Source organism: Mesocricetus auratus, unplaced genomic scaffold (genome assembly GCF_017639785.1).
Source record: "Mesocricetus auratus isolate SY011 unplaced genomic scaffold, BCM_Maur_2.0 Super-Scaffold_100015, whole genome shotgun sequence".
NCBI lineage: Eukaryota > Metazoa > Chordata > Mammalia > Rodentia > Cricetidae > Mesocricetus > Mesocricetus auratus.
The window spans coordinates 52292820-52315842 of record NW_024429198.1 but is presented as its reverse complement, the minus strand read 5'-3'; the positions used below and the strand labels follow the sequence as shown (position 1 = coordinate 52315842).

The following is a 23023-nucleotide window of genomic DNA, read 5'->3' as shown; positions in this document are numbered from 1 at the left end:
TGTGTAACATTCTTTATCAGAGTGTCTCTGGCTAGGTAATATACTTACAACCACATAAGAATGTAACATCTCTACCCAGGACCAGAGATCCCATTGACATTTAATTACTGATAATGAGAGACAGCTCTACCCGGTTACCACGGGCTTCAGGTGTCAGCATGATACAAACCTAGAACCGATGGGAAAGAGGGAGCCTTACCTGAATTCTTTCCATGTGACTGGCCTGAGAACTTTTCTGAGAGTTAGATTCTTGAGCACTGATTGATGTGTGACGGCATAGCCCACTGTGGGTAGCACTGTACCTCAGTAAGTGGATGTGGGCTGTATAAGAAAACTTGCTGAGCAGGAGTGTGAGAGAAAGCCAGGAAGAAACATTCCTTCATGGTCTGTGTCTTGGTATTGCTGCCCTGGGGTTGCTGCTTTGGAGTTCCTGCTTTGGCTTCCCTGGATGACATAACCTGAACCCAAGTGAATGAACCCTTTACTCCTCAACTTGTTTTCGGTGAGTGTTTTAAATAGAAAGTAAACTGTAACAGACCCATGCTATGGAATAACCCTTTAGTAGACTGTAAATGTATATTGCTCTCATTGTTAATAAAAAGCTGATTGGCTGATAGCTGGGCAGAAAGAGGTTGGATGAGAAGGCCTGAGGCAGGCAGATTGCTGGGATGAGGAAGGGACAGGGCAAGAGGAATTGCCAGCCAGATGCAGAAAGAGCTGAGCACACAAAATGGGACAGAGGTAAAAGCCATGAGCCATGGGGAGGTTCATAGATTGGTAGAAATGGGTTAAGTTGTTTGAGCTAGTTAGTAACAAGCTTGATCTATAATTAATATAAGCCTCGGTGTGTTTATTTGAGAGTGACCTTGGCACGGGAAACTCTACTTACAGTCTCAGTGACCTCCAAGCTTGCTTCTAATTAACTGTCTAACACTTCTATTTTATTTTTGAACATATATAGCTGTTTTTAAAAATGTGCTATTATTTCTAATTCCTTAGTATTCATGTTTTGCAACATTCTGTTGTGTTCTTTTTTTCATCTGTTCAGTATAACTTGTAATTGTTTTCAAGGTCTTTTTATGATGATCCTTCTAATATCATTGTTAAATGATTTATCATCTGCTTTGTCTGAGTGTTAGCATCAGTTAATTGTACTTTTTCCTTAAATATGTGGTCCTTGGGATTGAGTGATTTTTATTATTTTTGGACATGTCTCTACTATGTTTTGGGGGATATTTTGAAAATGTTATTTGTTTGGAGTTAGTGTGTGGTTTCTGGAACAATCTCTCAGGCTGGGGTCCTAAACAGGTTTAATCTCAGAACTTTAGAAGTGTTCTTTTCGTCTGTCTGCTTTAACCTGTCAGAGCAGGGGTACACACTGAGCTCTCCAGTGAGTTTGCAGTCATGGCACAAGTTTTTGGTTGGGTACCATTTGTGGAGGCATCTTTTTGCCTCCAAAATCTCCACCCTAGCTTGTTTCCTGTCCTGGAAGCAGAGACTCTCAGCTCACCCAGGAAGGATTAAGCTTCTCAGGGTTCTTGTTTGCTGTTGTGACTCTCAATCCTGTGAGAGGTGTGCAAAGCCTTGCATGCATCATCCATTGTTTGTGTTTGAAAGTCCTGACCAGGGCTGTCAATGGGGTTGTTAGGGTCAGAGCCTGGGCTCTTGTAGGCCTAACAAGCTAGGCTTGGCCATCCATCTTCATATGCCAGTTAAACAGGTGGGAGAAACAGAGAAGGGAATTTTTTCCAAAGTGCCTCCATTGGAAAGAGGGGAAAAGAACTCCAGTGACCTCCTTCCCACAAAAGTCCATTTTCGGGTCCTGGCATAAGGTTTGACTTTAGATAGAGGCTTGCAAAACTAGGAAATCCTGGTAAGATGAAGTCTCACCCACAACTGAGTGGTTATTGGCTAGGCTGCAGTATCCTAGAAGACTTCACCAAGTATTCATAGCCACAATTCTTGGTGTTTCATTTGGTTTGCCTAATGTCTTTGTAGCTTGATTTAGGGAGGGATCCCTTCTGGACCACCATGTGAAAGTCAGGAGATGCTGGAAGACTGTTGAGCTGTTCTTCATCTGCTGAGGAGGTTCCAGGGACTGGGTAATCTCAACCACACATCTTTATTTCTTCTAAGACTGGAGGCTGAAAGTTTGAGTTCAGGCAACCAGATGGATTCTGGTGATGGTCCTTGTGATGATTTCAAAGAAAATGACCCCCAAAGGGACTGACACTATTAGGAAGTGTGGTGGTATTGATGTAGGTGTGGTCTTGTTGGAGGAAGTGTGTTACTGTGGAAATGGGCTTTGAGGTGTCATATATGCTCAAGCCATGCCCAGTGTCTTAGTTCAGTTTCTGCTGCCTGAACAAGATGCAGAACTCTCAGCTACCTCTCCGTCAACATGACTGCCTTCACACTGCCGTGTTCCACAATGATCACAATGGACTGAACCACTAAACTGTAAGCCACCCAATTAAATGTTTTCCTTTATAAGAGTTGCTGTGGTTATGGTATCTGTTCATGACAATAGAAACCCTATGACAAGCCTGTTCCTGGAAATCAGAATTCTGTGTCCACAGGGAACCCTCATAGATTAGGAACAGACATATCTTATGTTCTCTCACCCTTATCAGTGTATAATCTCAAAATAAGAACCTTGGCTTCATTATTTGCTGTAATCACTTTCCTAACAAATGCCATATTAAAAAAAGGATAGAATCAGGGTTTGAACATAAGGATGCTCTCAGGTGGTAGGGTCACAAACCTTCAGATGAGAAATGAAGAGCCCTGCAAAGTCCTGGTTTTGAAACCAAGGGGTTCTTTGTGCATTTGCCTTCCTTTTGTGCCTTTTAAAGCTTCCCTTGGTGGTTTCCCAACTCCCCTTTTCAATTCTAATGCAATTCCGCAGTGAAGACATCTTCATCCTTTGCCAATGATTTGACCTTACTAATGTGTCATGGGGGGGCATTGCAGACAAAGGAGACCCAAAATAATAGGCATGGGCAAAACACAAAATTGACCACTTTCTTAACAATCTTACTCTAACTACTTGGAGTCTGACCTAGTGATTTTTACCTTATATAATAATTAGAGCCTAATACCAAGTGGCCAGCCTCAGGTAGGACAGTTTATAAAGGTATAAAGTGTCCCCATAACTAGGGCTTAGTGACTGGAATATCAGCTGTGGGCTACAGTGCTGATTTAATCCCTTGTAGAAGTTCTTCACTCATCTTGGATGGTCATCTGTCATTTCTTTCAGCTCATGTCCCTGTATGTCTTTGCAACATGGCAGCCTGCACCACCAGTAAGCATCACCTGAACAGGCAACAGAGAGTTGACTATGACCTTTTGTAACCTAATCACAAAAATCTTTGTAGTAGTGTTCTGTTGGCTGCAGGCAAGTTACTAGGTTTGGCCCACTTTATAAAGGAGAGGACTCTATGGAATATAAAATTCTGAATGAAAATTTCAGGGAGGCCTGTCTTAGAAGCACACCTGTTTGAAACAGCAAGGGAAAAAGTTGGAATGTTTTATTCCATGTGTCCCTGATTCAGCACACATCTGAGAAGGGGGTGTATCACTATTGGTAAGCTGTCACTAACCCCCAGACCCAGTTTCTACTGGGCTTAAGGGATTTTTTCCTTTTTTTTCCTAACTCATGAAGGTGGATTTTTGCTGTGCAATCTTTTCATATGATCAAATTTTCCAACTTTAATATTACTCTACATTGTCATATTTCAAGTTCCTTTTTTTCAGATAAAGAGATAGAGAAATTATTATTTTCCTTCCAAGTCTATTGCTAGGATGTTTATAGTCTTCTTTATTATACATTTAAATCTTTGCTTTACTGGAAAAACATTAGCTGTGAAGTGACTTTTCTCCCACGAATGCTCATTTACTGCAACATTATTTACTCAACATTTATTTTCCCAGTGATAAATGTCATCCACACCACACAATAAATTCTCATCTATATTTATTTCAGCAGTCCTTATATTACTTCATGTTGATAACATCGTAAGTAAAAATGGAAATTTTCCAGTTTATTTGATGAAGTTATATACTTCCAATTTCCTGTATGCTAACAGAGAAATATACTGATTTCATTTCTAGATAGAGATATATAAAATTCTGTTTTAAATGTTTGCAAATAGAAACTAGGGAGCACATTTAAAAAACTGTGATGCTAAAGAAGGCTTGTGCAGGATATGCAAAAATGAATCCATGTCAAGGAATGCTTTATTGAGGTTGAGGCCCTGAAATATGGATCTGTTGTTCCTCTTACTCAGGATACTGGTGGAGAAGGATCTTTGGGTTCTAGAGTAAAAGACAGGGTAACATAGCAAAGCCTCATATGATGAAGATGAAGATAAAGATGAAGAAGAGGAAGAGGAGGGCAGCGGAGGAGGAGGAAGAAGATGAAGAGGAAAAAGGAGGGGTGAAAAGACAGAGGCAGAGGAAGGAATGTTTCATGAAGATTTATGATTTCAGTGACAATATGATTGAAATCAGTAATTTATTTCATGTATGCAAACATGCAAACACCATTTCACGTGCTAATAAGATGGGGCTGGTTGGACAGCTCAGTTGCCTAAAGGACTTGCTTCTAAACCTGACTGAGTCCATCCCACATGGTGGAAGGACAGAAGCAATTTATTCTTGTCTCCACTCCTCCATACGCACAACTCCTGTGATCTTCATAGTGTACCATAGCTTGTGTGTACCGATTGTGCATGCATACACAAAATGGGTGAATAAATTAGTATAATTTAAATTTTAAATATATAATGAATATAGAAGTAAGCAAAAAGATTTATGATTCTAATAACTTTTGATTATGTCATATAATACTGAAAAGATTCATAACGTAACAATCATTTTAATAGAATTTAAAAACACAAAGAGAAAAATGTATGAGAATAATAAAAAAACACATCTAAAACATCGACAGCAAGTGTTAACTAAGTTTCAGGTTTCCTTCACCTCTCCGGTTCCATGTTGTCCTTGTGATCTAAGCTACAATAGCAGAAGAAAATCCATGAGAGAATAGAGCAATGTATCTTCAGTGATCTGTGGTCTGACACTCCCTAAGAATTTTCCAATTGCATCCATGTTGGCAAAATTACTAGCACAAAATTGCTTATAAATTTTGCCATTATGCTATTGACATATTCATGTCCTCTCATGAGTTAACATTTTTTATTTTTATAGCAGTATATGCTGCTTTAAAAAATACCTTTATGTGTATACATGTGTGCCTGAGTATATATGCATTTGTACAAATCGTGTACATGATCCCTCAGAGACCGGAAGAGGACATCCGTTCCTCTGGAACTAGTTACAGCTGGTTGTGGGCTGCCTCAGTTTGGATCCAGATAACTGAACTTGGATCCTCTGCAAAAGCAGTCAGTGCTCCTAAACACAGGTCATCTCTTTAGGCCATTGTATAATGTGTCATTGTCCTCTGTTTTTATTGATAAGAATTTCTGGGTATTCAAACATTCTATCATAATTTTAAAAAAGACCAAAGCATAATTTTGTTAAATTTGCTTTTTTCAGTGTTTACAGTTATTCTCTTTCTCAGGTAAATAAAAATGAGGATTATTTAAAGTCACTTAATGGTAACATGGTAAAACAGAAGTAAGAGAATTCAAACTTAAATTCATCTCTAAAGCCCAGTTTCTTAGCTTTATCCATAAGATCACATTTACTGAGGTCATAAAAACTAATGTGGACTTTGGGGTGACAACAGAAAGATAGGCAAATATTCTTGTTTTAGCAATAAATCTAGAACAATTTCATTTTTGTTGAGAGAATTTGCATATTCAGCCAATCTTGTGATAACTTACCCTTAGGCATAAAAAAAACCAAAAAAAAATAATGAGAGAAATGACAAGTTTATACTCTCACACCAGGATATTTCTTTCAGAGGCACAACTAAATAAGGAACAGTGATACATTGATTATTCTGTGTATGCGAGGGAATTCATTATTTCTAGTCTACCATAGAGACAGCCAGGTGGAAGATGATTCTTTTCTCAGTGAAGAAACCAAGGTCATGTTGGAATCTTTAACCTGTTAGCTGTCTTAGTTTCAGAACCACTAAATCAGAAACTCCAAGGTGTGTTATAGGAACTTCACACAGATATAATGGAGCCACTGATGTCCCAAATAGAAGACAATGAAGAGTAGAATGTGCCTTCAAGGCCACCCTGGAAGTGGTGTTATTCCAATGGAACATGTTGAGATAAATAATGTGGGATTCCCTTCAGGACACTGTGCATCCTTTCTTTAAGGGTCAGTCTGTATGTGAGGCAAGTTATAAACTTTTCAGACTGTTTTGACTCAGTACCAGTATTTATTCTTTAGAGTGTCTGTAGCATATGCCAGGTTTGGGTTATTACTTGCTTATATGTAAGGCAGTATGGTACTAAGTCATTAAATTATTTGGTTAATCTTAGTATCTTCTACTATGGTTCTTCAAACTTTCTCTGAATGAAAGACATTTTATTTCATCATGTTACATGAGTTTTGTTAAACCATCCCATTTTCTTTTGCTACAAAAAATGAAATCTCTGGGAGCTAGGACACAGGAGTGTGATGATATGAATTATATTAGATCCAATAATTAGCAACTGTGTAGAACTGACAGGTCCAGCACAGTGGGCCATGTCTAGGACTCCTTTAGGTATTGATCTTACTTGGTAGGAGATTTTGAACAACCTTGAAGTTGTCCAAAGATTCACATTTCTAGGATGCTGCAGTAGATGGTATCCTGACATCGATATGAATCTATGAGGTTAATCTGGAATTAATTTTACCTCAGGAAAGGAACTATTAAGATAAGTATTTTTGAAGTTTTGCTCAGCTTAGTTTGGTAAGTCTTTCACTGTTAGTAACCACAAGGTGGAATATTAGAATACTGCGCCTCATTTAGATAATAAACAGTGTTTTAAGGAGTATACCAATTTATACTGTGAGGAATGATGTCACTGCTGACTTCATGACAGTTATCAATGTGGAAGCCAGTCCCACAGAGAAAGGTCTTAGCATAGGTTCAAATGTGCCAGGATGTGAAATTTAAACATGTTGTTTGTTTTTATTGAATCTATGAAAGCAGGATTCCCGATACTGTCACACTTAACACTCTCATGTGTGATAACCATTCTAGTTTGTCAATATCTCAACTATCTATCAGATTTCTTGCTTTCCTTTTTTAAAAATAGTATTCAACATCTTGGTCATTGTTTCTCTTAAAAGCTGGAAAACCCACTTGTAAAATTAAATAAAAGTAATCTAAGAGTTAATAAGCCTATTTCACAAAGTTTGTCTTTCAAGATTTCATTTTAGGTAGTTTGTTGAAAGCTGGTAATTTATGGGTCTTTCTTAATGTTGTAACTGTGTTACTATGAGCACCGGTCTTCAAGAGAAAAAAAATCTCACCACCTAGTTTCTTCTAGATTCTAATTCATCAAGGTCACCTTCATCTACAAAAACATTTTCAAGTAATTTAAGCAGATGGGTAAAGGTGTCAAGAATGCTCAAAGATTTCTCTTGACATGATTTATGATTTATGATAACCTTTTCCTATAGGTTTTTTTCCCCTTGTAACTTAGCGAATCCATCATTCAGATGTTAAACACTAGTTTTCTAACATTTAACCTGTGAAGGGTAGGGTCTTCCTTTCACTCACAACAACTCTATGGGTACAAATCTAAGTCTGTTGAAACACCTTTGTTATAATCTGTTAAACTGGACAGAAGACCATTGACCTGGTGTGAGGATGCTTTTTATTCTATACGCATTTGCTCACTCTGAATAATAGCTGTCCCATAACATCTCAAAACATATATCTCATTTTGGAGTTATTAGTCTTATTTCTTATAGACATAGTGTTGAGAGTACTTAAAATGGATCTATAAAACTATTCCATGTGATAAACTTAGGGGCTTTTGTAATTCACTAAGTGCCTTGTGAGTTGGTTGTAAAAAAGAACACATTTATCTGTTGAGGCAGAAAAGATAGCCTCTAGTTGTCTCTCATTCTTCTAATTGCCTTCTATATGTATAAATTGAGATCTTAATTGAAACAAAATTATAGTACCAATTTTCAAAGTAAAACTAAAGATCACAGTGTGACCACTGTGCTTGTAAAGAGCTAGAAATCACCCTGAAAGTTAGAAGGAAATGCTTTCAAATTTGCAAAGAGGACAAACTACCAAAACTCATAGTTAATACCTAGCTTCAGAAGCCATGGTGACAGAAGGCAGAGTTACTATAGCTTTATCTCTTTCTTGTTAGAATTTAAAATACTACAGTAAAAAGCTATTAATGTAGAATATTGATACTACTATTGACTGCAACAGAATTTTTATCATGTAATTTCAGCTACCTCTCTGGGAAACATTTCTTCTTAGCTCCTTCCCATCCAGGCTTAGGGACCTGTACCACTTCCATTAACTTCATGGTTCCCTCAGTATCCTTTTTCTTGGTACTTTCTCTGTCAATTCTTTTTTAATGATATATTTTTATGTGCATTGGTGGTTTTCTTTCATGTGTGTCTTTATAAGGGTGTCAGATCCCCCTGGAACTGGAGTTACAGACAGCTGTGAACTGCCATATGTGTGGGGGAATGAACCCGGGTCCCCAAAGAGCCACCAGTGCTCTTAACCCCTCATGTATCTCTTTAGCACTTCCCTGTCAATTCTTACCTTACATTTAAACATATCAGAGAGTGTAAGGAGAAGCCTTCCTGCCAGCCTGGTTCCAGAGCCGCATCAGTCCCAAATAAACACACAGGAGGCTATATTAATTATGAAGCTGTTGGCCTTGCTTGTTTCTTACTGGCTAGCTCTGACTTAAGTATTTGTCCCATAATTGTTAATCTAAGTATTTCTCTTACCGGAGAACTTTCCGGGCTTCTTATCTCTATGGCAGTTACATCTTGACTCCCTGTGTTTCTCCTACCCAGAATCCTCTTCCACTCCTAGTCCCACCTATCTTGCTTCCTTATTGGCCAACAGTACTTTATTGACATATACACAGGACTTCCCCAACAAGAGGGTATCAATACCAAAAACTATCCACTTGGGAAAGTGATATTTTCATCTTTTATGGAAGAAGATCACATACTCAGGACCCAATCGCTGCTACATAGGAAGACTCACACAAGTGTAGGTGAACTTTTCTGTCCCACCAGCCAGTGTCCAAATAACCACACACAGACTTATGATGAATTATAAATGTTCAACCAATAACTGAGGATTGCTACTAATTAGATATTGCAACTTAAACTAACCCATTTCTATTAACTTATGTGCTTCCCCTAGGCCATTCACTTCATCTATGATCTACTTATGTTGCTTCTTCCGCATCCGGCTGCTGACTCCTGAGACTCTTCCCAGTGTCCTCCTAGTTTGACTCTCCCACCCAGTCAGCTCTTTGTTAGTCAATGAGTAATAATACAGTGTACGAAGATTGGTCCATAGCACACAAGTGATAAGTTCAGTGGAGAAAAAGAATCAATACTAACAGAACAAAGAAGCTCAGTAAAAATCACTGTGATATCATAAATTTATTAGCTAACAAATATAAAATCCAAGTGCCTTTGAGATGGTTAAAAGCACTTGCTGCTCTTTGAGAGAACTGGTGTTTCATTCCCAACACCCACATAGGTTCTCATAATTGTGTGTAACTGTCTGGTCCAAGGGCTCCAATGTCCCCTTCTGGTCTCCACAAGCACTTAGACACATATGATATATTTGCATGTATGGAGCATGGAAGAAAAACATTCACAGACATAAAATAGATTGTTAGGAAATAAAAATCTAAAAATGAGAATTGATTTGAATTTTAATAAATGACAAAATTCTTAAACTAGGGAAATTATTATGATTTCCTGTTATACTGAGAAATTTGATGCATATATATATGCACATATATAAACCTATATTTGTAGATATTAAAATATATGACAATTTATTTTTCTTGTATATATGCAGTATATACATTATACTGTACTCACAGAATACATGCATGCATGAATATATACCTGCAGGAAAAATAGTTTCTCTCTTAGAATCTTCATTTTTTTCTACTAAACCTCTATTGCCTTGAAATTTCCACAAAGTTGTCTATAGAATTATGTTAAAAGGTATGTTTTAATACTATCATTTTATGGCATGAAATTTGAAAGTCAGAAACCCATGTTTTAAAAAAAGTTTGATAACACCACACTTAATTGAATTGCTACTAATTTTTCATTTTATTTAATTCCAGTGTTATTCCATACATACAATTATTTTTGCTTATTTAGACAATTGAAGAAGGCATACATTTATGAGTAGCTGGATGGAGAATAGAGACAACAATCTGTTATACACTTTGGCATGTTAATTTTTGAGAACTCCTGCTGTGGACCACACTGTTGACTGAGTGGTTAATCCGGTAGCGTTATACATGGCCATGTCCCTTTTGTTTTCTTTAAAATGGAGATTCTAACAAATAATGTCACCTTTCCTTACCGTTTTCTCATCAGTGTGATAAAACAAAAGACAATGATGACTACTGGAGAAGTCTTTTCCCCATTCACAGATTCACATGTGACAGCTTCACCTTAACTAAGAAATGTGACAAATGAGGTCTCAGAGAAGCAGGAAGACAAAATAGACTTGGGTCTTGGAGGCACCCACTGAGGGACAAGGATGACTGAACTACTGTTTTTATTGTTTATCTATTTGAAATTGAAGCTCAATAGGAACTATTATTTGAACAAGTGATAATACAAACAATAGACCTAAGACTCTGGTTTAGACTGGCGAAAAAAAAATGGGAATGTGCTTGAACAGCTGAAAAATAGGAATTCTAACCTCAAAATACAGGATTTTTAAAAAATATATTCATTAGTGTACCACTATAGCTTGGTGTAGAGCAGTAAATGAACTATGTGCTGATGAGTTTTACAGAGGAAACAGAAAATGGAAATAGGAAAATCTATTTACTGATGGTTCTACAGTCTTCCCACAAGCTCCTCCTGGTGACTAGACTCTGGGGTAAATTTTCTTGCAAGACCAACCCAATGAATTGTTAGAAGACTACAGGTTGCAAAGTTGATCAAGACACCTGAGAACTTGGACACATTTCAACCCCCAGAGCTAACGTTTCTGCTTCTTCATTGCATCTGGTGATATAGAACATTTTGGGGCTGGTAGTGAAATCTGCTCCAGAAACTGGAGACTAGTGCATCATGGCGATGAGTTCATTGCCAGATGATCAAGGGCACTTCCCACTTCACAAGCATTCTATGATATTACATTCATTATATTGTATTACATAAGTATATAATATGTGGTATTGTTATAATATACTGTAAATAAATATATAACATACAACTAGTATTATGATTATCTAGTTATATAAACTCCAGGATCACATGGAGGGCCAGAACAAAGAACTTAAAGTCCATAGCTTCTTGTCTCTTACATTTTCATACCCTTATCTAACATCATGTCTCATGACCACATATGTTCTGAAGGAATAAAGACTGGGTTGTAGGGGGCTATCTCTATAATTCCAGAAACAAGTGTTTTGCTGAGCATCTGTTACTTCCCGTGCCCCATACTTTTTAAAGTCAAGTGCATTTGGTACTGAGTGAAGCTCATTAGGGCTTCATTCTCTGAACTATAGACAAATCTAAAAGATGGACAGGAGATGACTACCATTTTTATTGTTTAGGGAATATCCTACAAAAAGTGCAGAAGCTCATGTTAGATGTTTTGGGAAGGACAAAAATACAACTTTTACCCCCTGAATTTGTAAGTTGAAACTTTAAATGCTGAAAAGGCAGCCTGTACCATTTAGTATTCCTGCCCGCCAGCTGGTTCCTGTTGCTGCTTTCAGCCCCCAAATAACATATGAGACAAGACACTGTATTAATTATTAAGCTGTTGGCCATTTGCTATTGTTTCTCAGCCTAGCTCTGACTTAATTATTGACCCATAATCACTAATATATAGTTTTATAAGAACTTTTGTTCCCTAAAACGCCAGACTTACGTCCTCTCCTCCAGGGATCACGTGTCCACGACTCCCTTCACTACATTATCCCGAATCCTCCTAGACTCCTAGTCCCACCTATCTTGCTTCCCTATCGGCCAACAGTGCTTTATTTAACAAGCCAATCAGACAAACATACACTGGACTCTTTTAGAAGGCTCAAGTACAGAACAACAGAGGCAGGGAAGACTCATTCTCAGAACCATGTAGATAAGGACCCTGTGAGAAAATAAATGTGATTCGGGTTTAGTATCCTACTAACTCCCAGACTATCCATTTGCCTGAGTTGAAACTGTGAAAGAAACAGAGGACAGAGGGGCAAAGCAGTGTGCTAATGATATAAAACTCTTCAGCTATGCTCTTTAATCATACTTGGGCTTTACCCAGCAGTATAAACACTCAAAGATGGCAATGCTCAAATGATATTTAAGTCTGTTAACTTTTTAAAAGAAATCTTTATTACCATAAAGTATCAGCCCAGGTAGGAACCACCCTGAGATCTTTTCAAAATAAGGCATTTTCTGTTTCAGTTTTATGTAGGATGTGTTTAAGGCTCTGGTCATGTCATATGTGTACATATGGGATATGTTTGATTTTTTTTTCTGACATGGGGTCTCCTGTAGACCAGGCTGGCCATAAACTTGGATTGTTGCTGAGGATGATCTTGAACTCCTGATGGCCCTGCTTTCGCACCTTAAGGACTAGAATTACAGACTTTCACCACCTCACCTGGCTTAGTCATGCTGATGGTCTAGCCAGGGCTTCATGCATACTAGCCACGTACTGTGAAAGGTGAGCCGTGTCCCCAGCCCACATCCGCCACTTTAAAGGAATAATTATAGAAGATACACAAGTGTCAAGCAACACGTGATAGTTAATGAGAGCAATGTGGGTACAAATTTGTAAAGAGCATAGCATGCAATAGGCAAGGAAAAGGCACTATGAACTACTACAGAACTGCAAAAACAATATGGAAATAGGTTAAAGTATAAGAAAAGTGACTACACTGGATCATAGCATAGTGGATCAAAAGGGACGCAAAGAGCCAAGAGAGGCCACCATTTCTGTCAAATGTTAGATTTTTAAAAAAATGTGTATGTGTGTGGTGTGTGTGTGTGTGTGTGTGTGTGTGTGTGTGTGTGTGTGTGTTTGTGTTTTACACATGCAGAACTGGTAGGGGCCTGAAGAGGGTGATGGATCCCAGGAACTGGAGTTCTAGGCAGGTATTAGCCACCATGTGGGTGCTGGGAGCTGGATCCCAGTCCTCTATAAGAGTAGAAAATGTTCCTCACGCGGACACATCTCTCTAGCCCTAAAATGCCAAATTTAAAATAGCTGAAAAAAACTTAGAGGTGGAGGCATGGGAATAGGTTCCAAAAGTTGTGTTTACTTTATATTACATCTGCACTTCAGGTTTGCAAGACTGTCATCACATGTGAATTACTTTTTCAAAAGAAGATTTTTGTTTGTTTGTTTGTTTGCTTTTGAAAAGTGAAAGTGGAAGAAGTGGCCCATAATGGAAAGGCTTCTCCATATTCACCTACGGGAAAATATACCAAAGAGATGTTGGTAGGGGTCATCTTCTAGAGGAGGACTGCCAAGAACCCCAGATCTTACTTTCCACAGGGAATTGTTAAGGAAGTGAAGGCAGTCCAGCTTATAAATGTGAGCAGAAATGACGTGGATGAGCAAAGGAGCTAACGGGAAAGAAAATAAGATAAACTGTATTAAAAGTGAATAGAGTGTTCAGAGATGGTTGTCACTGTGTCTTGAATTAGTTACAGCTGGAAAATTTCCTTCCTGTAATTTTTTTATTTTTACTGTTAATTAATTAATGTATTTATTTGTTTGTGTGTATTTATGTGCATGTATGTGGATGGTGCACATGCCATGACACTTGTGTGGAAGTCAAAGGACAATTAGTAGGAGAGACTGTGCTATTCTTTTACTATGTGGGGCCCAGGGATGGAATTCAGGACATGTTTCATCTACTAAGGTATCTCACCAGCACCAGATAAGCTTTTCAAAGACTTCCATTTTCTCATATTATTATTTAACATATTAAACACAATTCTAGCTTTTCTTCTATGTCTCATTTTCCTCTCTGTCTTTTATTGAGCCCTGCACACAAAGGCAGCGTGGCTTTACAACTACAATATTAAGAATATATATTTCTGGTGAGTTAATGTTTTTATTAAATATAGAACATTATGATCTCAAATGGAATTGCCTGGTGACAAATGTTTTGTGCTCTTAAATCAAAGTATTTCTGCCAGTGAGTGTTGCTGTGGCTAGAATAGATAACTAAAAATAATAGAATCTCCTTTTCCTTTCTATCTTCCCCCTCCCCCACCTCTCTCTCCCATCTTTCACTTCCTCTTTTCCTCTCTCATATATATTTGAAATTTCAAATCCTTTTTAGTGCTTTTTAGAATTGGCAAACAGAAGGCAAAATCTGCTTAAGATCAATTTTTCTATTTACATATTAAACAGTCTGCTGTTACATACATGACTGCCATTTTTCATTGCAACAGAATTAATCTATTGTCTTTTATTGGTGCCTTAAAAGTACAAATTATTTTCTTTAGCCTCTGGAGCTGTGACCATTCAGGGTTCTTATAGCATTACTGCCATTGCTATATTTAGGACTTCAGATTTCATATGTGAGACTAATTTTCAGAGTTCCTCTTCAATTAAGCAAAGTGTACTAGTGTTAAGAGAGATCTAAGAGTAGGGGGTGCTGAAGTTAAGGTGTTAATCTGTCTGGACCATCCAGTGTAGAATGGAACCTACATGTTTTAGTATTCAGACAGATGCTAAGAAGGGCATGGTAAAACAAGAATTCTTGAAGTCAGGTTCCAAGTTTTTGGAATGCTGTATTTTTGGCATCTTCAAATTTGGCTTTGGGGTTTTGGGTCTTGAAGTTACCTTGAATATTCACTTTTATCAACAACAAAATGAAGTGGAGAGATATCAGACTTGGAAAAGGTTCTGGACATTTTAATATGTATCTTACTTAAGAATTTTTGGAAATATTCTAACTACCAAATACTTTGACTCTTCCTTCATGTGAGGGTTTGGGTATTAAGTCATTGAAGAATTGGTTCATGCAGCTTTATAAACTGGTACATTAAAGATTAGTATGACTGCCTTTTAGATGATTGCTTACAATAAAGTAGAGAAGCATTAGAAGAAGGATAAAAGTCTAAAAAAGAAACTTTAATTGCAGACTATGGAGAATCCTACAGAATTGTCACACATGGTAGCAAGTATCTGTAATCCCAGAACTCAGGTGTCTGGGGCCTAGAGATCATGGGTTTGGAAGCCAGCTTGAGTGACAGTGGGATAATCTGTTTCAAACTAACAGATAATCTATGAATATCTATCACCTGTGTGTGTGTGCATGCGTGTGTGTGTGTGTGTGTGTGTGTGTGTGTTTGAATTCTTGCATAGGCAGTGCTTTCCAAGTGGGCTATGACAGAGGCCAAAGTCTTCTCACAGCAAATGTCTAGCATGGAATGGAATATTATTTACTCTTATTAAGCAGTGTTTGACTTTGCTAGACTTATTCATCCTAAATAATTGCATATTTGTTCCTGTGGTCAACATTTCTATCTCTGGGAACTGCTGACAGACTCTTTGCTGTTACATACTCAACGTTTTAGCATACTTGAAGCAATGCATTATTTTTCCTTCCACGTCTGGCTAATTTCCTTTAGTATCACCTCCTTCAGATTCATCCATGTCATCACAAGTGACAGCACTTGCCTCCTAGTGAAAGACAATAAAATACACAAATTCACAAGTTTGGTGAACTCTAGAACATGGATGGCTTTTGCAGTTCACTGAAGGAGGACTCACAGTGCGTAGCATGCAGACATGTTCATAGCTCTCATCTACTGGGTATTGTAGCAATAGCATCACAAAGGAAATCAGCTCCAGGAAACCACAGCTAGGAACATTGTGGAGGAAGCCGGGCACATGCTACCAAGCCTCCTCCCAGTGGACCACCTAATCCTCCAGCATTAAGTTATGGCCACGTGAGGAGGTTCATTAGAAACTCAGTGCCCTGGCTTTTAGATTCGGTGCCTTCTGCCTAAACTGAGTCAAAATCGCAGACTTAACAGAAGGAAAGCAGGTGTTCAGCATAAACCATTGTTTGCACAAATCCTTTAGGTCCAGTGAGTCATTTTTATCAATTATGGAATGGTGGGAACTTTCCTGAAATGGTATTCCCAGACTCTGGCCAGGAGCTCACCTTACAAGGGTCTAAGGATAACAGCCTCTGGCCTATTAGGTTAACTTTTCTGTATAATTCGATATCTCTAATTTACTCCCCAGGGAGATACAGAAGCTAAAATGGCATAAGACCTGTATTTCAGGGACAATGAGCCTCTGTTGCATTTCTCTCCCTGAAAATTTAAGTTTATGGTTTTAAAATAACAAAATGTATCACATAATGTTTATCTTTCAAATAATAGCAAGGTCCATTGATACCAAAGGAAGTGGATAATTACACAGTTGAGCCTCATTATATGGGGATGTCAAATCTTGTAACTTGCCTCCTTGCTAGAAAGTACCTAGTATTCTAAAATGCACTCTCACCACTTTCATGGTCCTTTGCAGCAGCAGGGGGGTGGTGGCGGTGAGAAATTTGAGCCTAGCAATGCATACACTCATTGCTGAGGCCAAACAATCTGGGCCCTGGCTTCTTTGATCAGCTTTTCTGCAGGGAGAACCCCTAAAAGATGGTAAGGACAGACTCTGTGCTTCAGGAAGTTGCCAGCTCCCAGGCCAGGTGAACCGAGTCTAATTTCTCACTTGTACTCATATTCCTGGGATGGCATGCTACTTAACACTTCTGAACCTCATTCTCTCTTTTGAAAACGAAAAAAAACAACCAAAAACCATAGAATCCATTAGGATAAGTTTATCTTAGGACTTGACACTATATTTATAGGCATAGATATAGATTAGAAATGCACATACCACACATATAGCCACTAGGAGCAGTGGTTCAGTATTCATGAATTCAATGTTCCCAGCAACTTAATAGAACATAACTACCATGAATAATGAGAACCAACTGTGTATATTTTCATCTCATTGTTTCATTATGTGCTGGATTTTCTTTTTTTGCTGAAAACTGTGTTTTATGGGTTTTACTGTGTGTTCAATAATGTTAAACTGTACTAACCTTTTAAAATCATAAACTGATTTAATTTTATCTTCTTTTGGAATGATAATTACTTGGTTTTAAATTTAGCTTTAGGTGGGCAATTTGCATATGAGATTCCGTTTTCTCCTGGCATGATAGAAAGCTGCTGAGTGGAATCAAATTCCGATATAAATCAGACACTCTCTTTCTGGGCTGTTTTGTAATTCTTCCCGCTTTGATGGTTTGCAGATATACTGTAGTGTATCTGTGCTTTCATATTTTGTTTTTAGTAGTTTTGCCTAGCAGTTAGAGTGGCACTAATTAGGGTATTAATGAATTTATTCTTGAAAGTTTCTTTAGCTTGTCTTTTAAAAAATCTTGCTTTTCTATCCATTCTTCTCTGTCAGCTCATGCCAGAGGCCAAACTGGTCCATTGTCTACTGCTACAAATGAACATTTGTTGGAGTTCAGCCACCTATTTGCTTTTGAATTTTCCACAGCTGCCTTGGTACTGAGGTGGCGGAGTAGAATATGAGAAAGGACCAAAGCTATCTGGCCTGTGATGCTTGGAGAGTTTAATTCTCTGACATTTTACAGAAAAAGAAGGTTAGTTTGTCCCTGGCCCAGAGATCCTCTTAAAGATGTGAGAAAGCAATATTCACCACAAACATCCTAACTCATCCTTCCTATAGTTTTTAAATATTCATTTTATTATTTTGTGTGCCTGCCTGCCTGGGAGAATAGGTTGCTATGAAGGCTAAAAGAGGACATTGAATTCCCAGGAGCTTTTGTCACAGGTGGTTGTGAGCACTCAGTGTGCCTGGTTGGGATCAAATGTGTGTCTTCCTCAAGGTCATCTGGATCTTGACCACTGAGCCATTTCCCTGCTCCTCTTCTTCACATTTTTCAATTATTTCTTTCTTTGAGATTATAATATGAGGTCATTTGCCACTTTGCCTTCCTCCCTTCAAAATCCCCCAAAAAGCTTTCTTTGCTCCTTTTCATGTCCTATATTTTCTGGGTGTATTCTTGCCTGTCCGATGTCTTTATTTACTTCAAATTTTTCAATGATAGGTTATTTGTTTACAATTAAAAATGATAATTAGATCTCCAATGTTTAAATTGATTAACCAAGCACAGATTACTTAAAATTCTCTTTTCTTACCCAAAATAACTGTTACTTTTTAATAGATGTGATCTTTTAGTTTTCTGTATCATCTACTGGGTCCTTCTTTTCCTGCTGTATTCACTTAGACTTGTTTCTATCCATAGACATTTAATATATGTTTGAAATAATTTGTTAAACATCTAGGTCTCTATATTTAGTTATTTGAGTATTTTACATAAGCTAGTCTGTAAGTTTTATGCCAGCCAAAGTAAATTATTGCCAAATTGTTAATTATTATCCCTCAGTGTTTGATACTGAATTTAGGGTTTTGTGCAAGCACTCTATTACTGAGCTACAGTGAGTGTTTGGCTACATAGCTGTATGAGTACCACGTGTGTGCAGTGAAGAAAGAGGCCAGAAGAGGGTATCATATCCCCTATAACTGGAGTTACCATTGCCATGAGGAGCTCTTAGGACCCAGAGATCACTCTTTAGTTTTGGCTTTTGGTTTGGCATTCCCATTACTCTCTCTTGCATGGAGTGTTTCTTTATGAATGATCATTTCTATCGCTGCATAAACATGATGTAATATTTTCCCACTTACTAACGCCCTCTTTATGCCACTCTTTCCTCTACCACAGTCCATAGTTCACAGAGCGCCTCAGGAAGGTTGGCTAAGTCTGTTACATTTCACATCCTTCCATACCAGTCATAGTGCATTCTTTCGTTTCACTAATGAGATCAAGCAGCTACGATCTTATAGGGCTATGTACCTGACATTAACAGGGTGGTTGTCAGTCATTGCTGTATCCAATAAAAGTGTTCCATCCAGTTGGCCATATGTTTTCTGTCCTGAAACTTTTTTTGTTTCTGTGACAAAGTACTCGAGGAAAAACAGGAAGAAAGACTCGTTTGGTTCATTTGGATTTTTACTCAACGATTGTACTACCACTTTGGGAACTGTACTGTGTCAACACATCATGTCACATCTGTAGGGCAACCTGTGTTGAAGATCAGGCCCACACAAACACACGCACAAAACACCTCTCAAAGAAGGTATATTATATTCCCAAGTAACTGTCATGGCGAAGCTTTCTCACATGAATACTGCATCAAAGCAAGAGCAGCTGGCATTGGAAGTAGAGTTGTTGTGTTTACAACTGTTCCTCAGAATCCTAATTACATTTTCAAAAGAAATAATAGCGGTTCTTCTTCTAGAAAAGTCTACTCAGGCAATGGAGGCCTTCATTATCAGACTTCCATGAGATCTAGCTCCCAGAGATTTCATCAATTTATCTGTCGCCAAGTGTACTTAACTCTCTTGTTTATAAACTCCCTTTCTTAGAGTTTCCTTGAAATGTATGTTTTACTTCTAGTTCTTCAAGATTCAGTTAACTAAACAAAACACACACACATACACAAAGACACATGCACACACACAAGACACAGTAAGAGCAACAAAGCATTTAGATTGAGGCTATACATAATTTCTGTTTTCCCATACATAAGGTAGGATAGTCCCTATGCTAACAGAGACTGTAATTTGCCTGGCTAGCGTCCACAGATTTCTCGACCATGTATTGGGAGTTGTATTCCAGACAAACATACCCTTTTCCTACTCATATATGATGTAGTATGTAACCTCAAAGATACTTAGTGTGATAAGCAAATAACCAAATTAAAAATATGTAGAACAAAGCTGGGAATGGTCACTCATGACTTCAATCCCAACCCTTGGGAGGCAAAGGCAAGCAGATCTATATGAGTTCAAGCCCAGTTTTGTCTCCGTAGCAAGTTCCAGACCAGGCAGGGTTGTGCAATGATGTCTGACGTGGGATGTCCTTCTGTATGCTGTGAATATGCGATACTTTTATTGGTGGATGGATAAAGCTGTTTGGTCAGTAACTAAGCAAAATAATGCCAGGCAGAAAATATGAACAGAAAAAGAGAGAAAATCAGGCAGATGCCATGTAGCCACTGGGGAGGCAAGATACCAAGGCATCATTTGTAAGCCACCGTCAAGTGGTGATACACAGATCAGTGGAAATGGTTTAATTTATAAAAGGGAGAGAGCTAGCCAGTGATAAGCCTTAGCCACTGGCCAAACAATTATAAATATATATTAAGTCTCTAAGTCTCTGAGAGGTTATAAGCTGCTGTGGGTCCCAGTGGGCAGAGAGCAGCTGGTCCATTGGAACTGGACAGAACTCATAAAAGCTTCCAACTACAGACATCCTGTCTTAATTGTTTATTTTAAGTCGTTATTTGTTATGATAAATATTCAGTCAGTATATTAAGGCTTTGTCATGATTCATTTTCCTCTTAAATGAAGTTGCAGATTAATGGAGATAAAAAATAAAAATTTTTAAAAATGCCACAATGGAACAGTATCTGAATACAAGACTGTTGGCAAATAAGGAAATAATCCCTGAATAGCAATCTTAGAAGAATATTCCTCTTTTTGTTTTCTTTTCAACCAGTAGTTTCCTGGAAGGAAGCACCAGTCGCAGTAACATCCTTTTGTCCCAGTTTTTTCTGTTACTTGCACTAATCTTACAAGGAGAAATGCAACTTGAAGTTGAAACTTCTTTTTTTAAGATTTATTCATTTTGGTATAACGTGCCTGAGTGTTTGGCCTGCATGTATGTCTGTGTATCACATGTGCAGTGCCCACAGAGGCCAGAAGAGGGCGTCAGATCCCGTAGAACTGGAGCTACCGATGGTTGTGAGCTGCCCCTTGAGTATTGAGTATTGAAACCCCGGCCTGAGGAAGAACCAGCCAGTGCTCTTTCCTTACCACTGAATCGTCTCTCCAAACCCCAGAGCAGAAACTTAGTTTTAACAAATAGATATGAAAGAGTACCTGACACGTTAAAATCAGGAACTGCTTCTGAATCTCCTTATTACTAGCAAGAATAGTTAATGAGACAAGGGTCCTGCAAGCGTTACCTGTACAGTAAACAAGTGACATTTCTATCGCAAAATCTTATTGGTGGGGGGATCAGATGATTGGATCATAAAAATTGTCCTGAGGATGAAACCTGGCATATGCTATGTTCATTCAAAGCAGAAAGGGTTTCTCACTATTTAGAAAGTTTCACTGATATATTCTGAGAAGCAGGAAAACTATTAGGTTTAAAAATCTAATTTATTAAAATATAATGGAAAATAGAGTATTATTGCAATGGAAATATTCTGTTTTAAAAGTTATGATTAAATATTAAACACTGAAATGTAACACGTGCATAAACTTAATCAGAATTCTAGATTATAATTATCTTGGCAACAGCATGTTTTGGCAGATAGAAAACTTGAAGGCCAAACAAGAAAAGTGACAGCAGTTGCTGCGTGGGCTGATGTGTCACAGGGGTTCCATTAGGGATAATATCTGCAGATTCCTTCTGTGAAATGTATGAATGTTCAGGTGTGGTCAATTAGAATTAGTCTCAGATTCAAGTGAGAGAAAATAACTGTGAATGTAATTGCTGATGTAGAAACTTAGTTTTTTGATGATGTTGAGTAGGAAAAATATGTGTGCTAAGAGAAAGATTATAGTTTAAGCAGAATAATGTTGATTAGCATGGTAGGCTATTTTGTTATAATACGTTGTTGGAATTATAAATTGCAAATTCTGTCAGTAATAACAATACAACTATGGATACTGAAAATTATGTCTTCTCACCTTAACTATATAAACATTTATATATATATGTATATATATGTGTGTGAGACAGACAGAGAGAGCGAGAGAGAGAGAGAGAGAGAGAGAGAGAGAGAGAGAGAGAGAGAGAGAGAGAGAGAGAGAGAGACTTTTTACTTAGGAACTCTCCAGTCATTTAAGTGATAAATGTAACTATATTTTATTGGCTACTTGAACATTACTTCTGATGGTTGGTTTTATAATTATATCTAGTTGATTTAAATTAAGCTAAGATATTTTAATATGTTTAATATATTTTAATATGTTTTCATAAGCGCCCCTCCCCGCGTGCAGTGTCTTTGTCATCAACAGAGGTGATACGTCTTATGCCCTGTGTTGTTCAGTGTCTAGTGACAGAGACATTTGGATTGTGGATTCTATAACTAGGCGGATTTTCTAAATGTTCCACCATTGCAGGCATCCTCTGTGCCTCTCCAAGAGGGCAGCAGGCATGACAAAGCTCTTCGTGCCTTCTTTCTTCCAGGTCAGGGGAGACTTAGCTATGGAGAGAGGCCGAGTCCTCCTCAGGATAATCCTTTTGTTGCAATTCCTATTCTGTTGGTCTGGGTTAAACACTTCCCTCTGAGAGTCTGTGTCCCCCTGGATTTTGACCAAAAAGAGATGTTCATGCTACTTCTACTTTTGGGTTCTTCCCCCACATTTCTGCGGTTTCCTGAAGCTTCATCTAAAACTTAGGTCCACATTTTGTTAGGTGGATATTTGAGTGTTTCTTCACATATCAGAATAGGGAATCTGTCTAGAATTTGAGGGCATTTTGGAGTCTTGACTGAAATGATACCAATCTCTACAAATTCCCAAGCTGTAGCAACCTGTAGCAGTCAGAGCCAGGTCTCTGAAAACAGACAAAGGTCAGGGGTGAATCCTCAAGAACTTGCTTCTCTGATGGAGGTGCCCAGTGCTATTGGCATTGTGGAGCGGTGTGACGCTTCTAAGGTTCTTCCCAGACTTCAGCAAGGGTAGCTTTTCCAGATGTTTCCCCACACC

The 23023-nt window shown here is 38.1% G+C and overlaps 1 protein-coding gene across 1 annotated transcript in view; it reads left to right on the top strand.

The window, feature by feature from the left end:
• The first annotated feature begins 224 nt into the window (after positions 1-224).
• The window catches only part of Ccdc178 (coiled-coil domain containing 178), a 388724-nt gene continuing 365925 nt past the window's right edge, over positions 225-23023 (top strand). Inside the window, exon 1 of the mRNA XM_040757896.1 lies at positions 225-502. The gene's annotated coding sequence lies outside the window, so the exon portion shown is untranslated. The remainder of the gene's footprint in view (positions 503-23023) is intronic.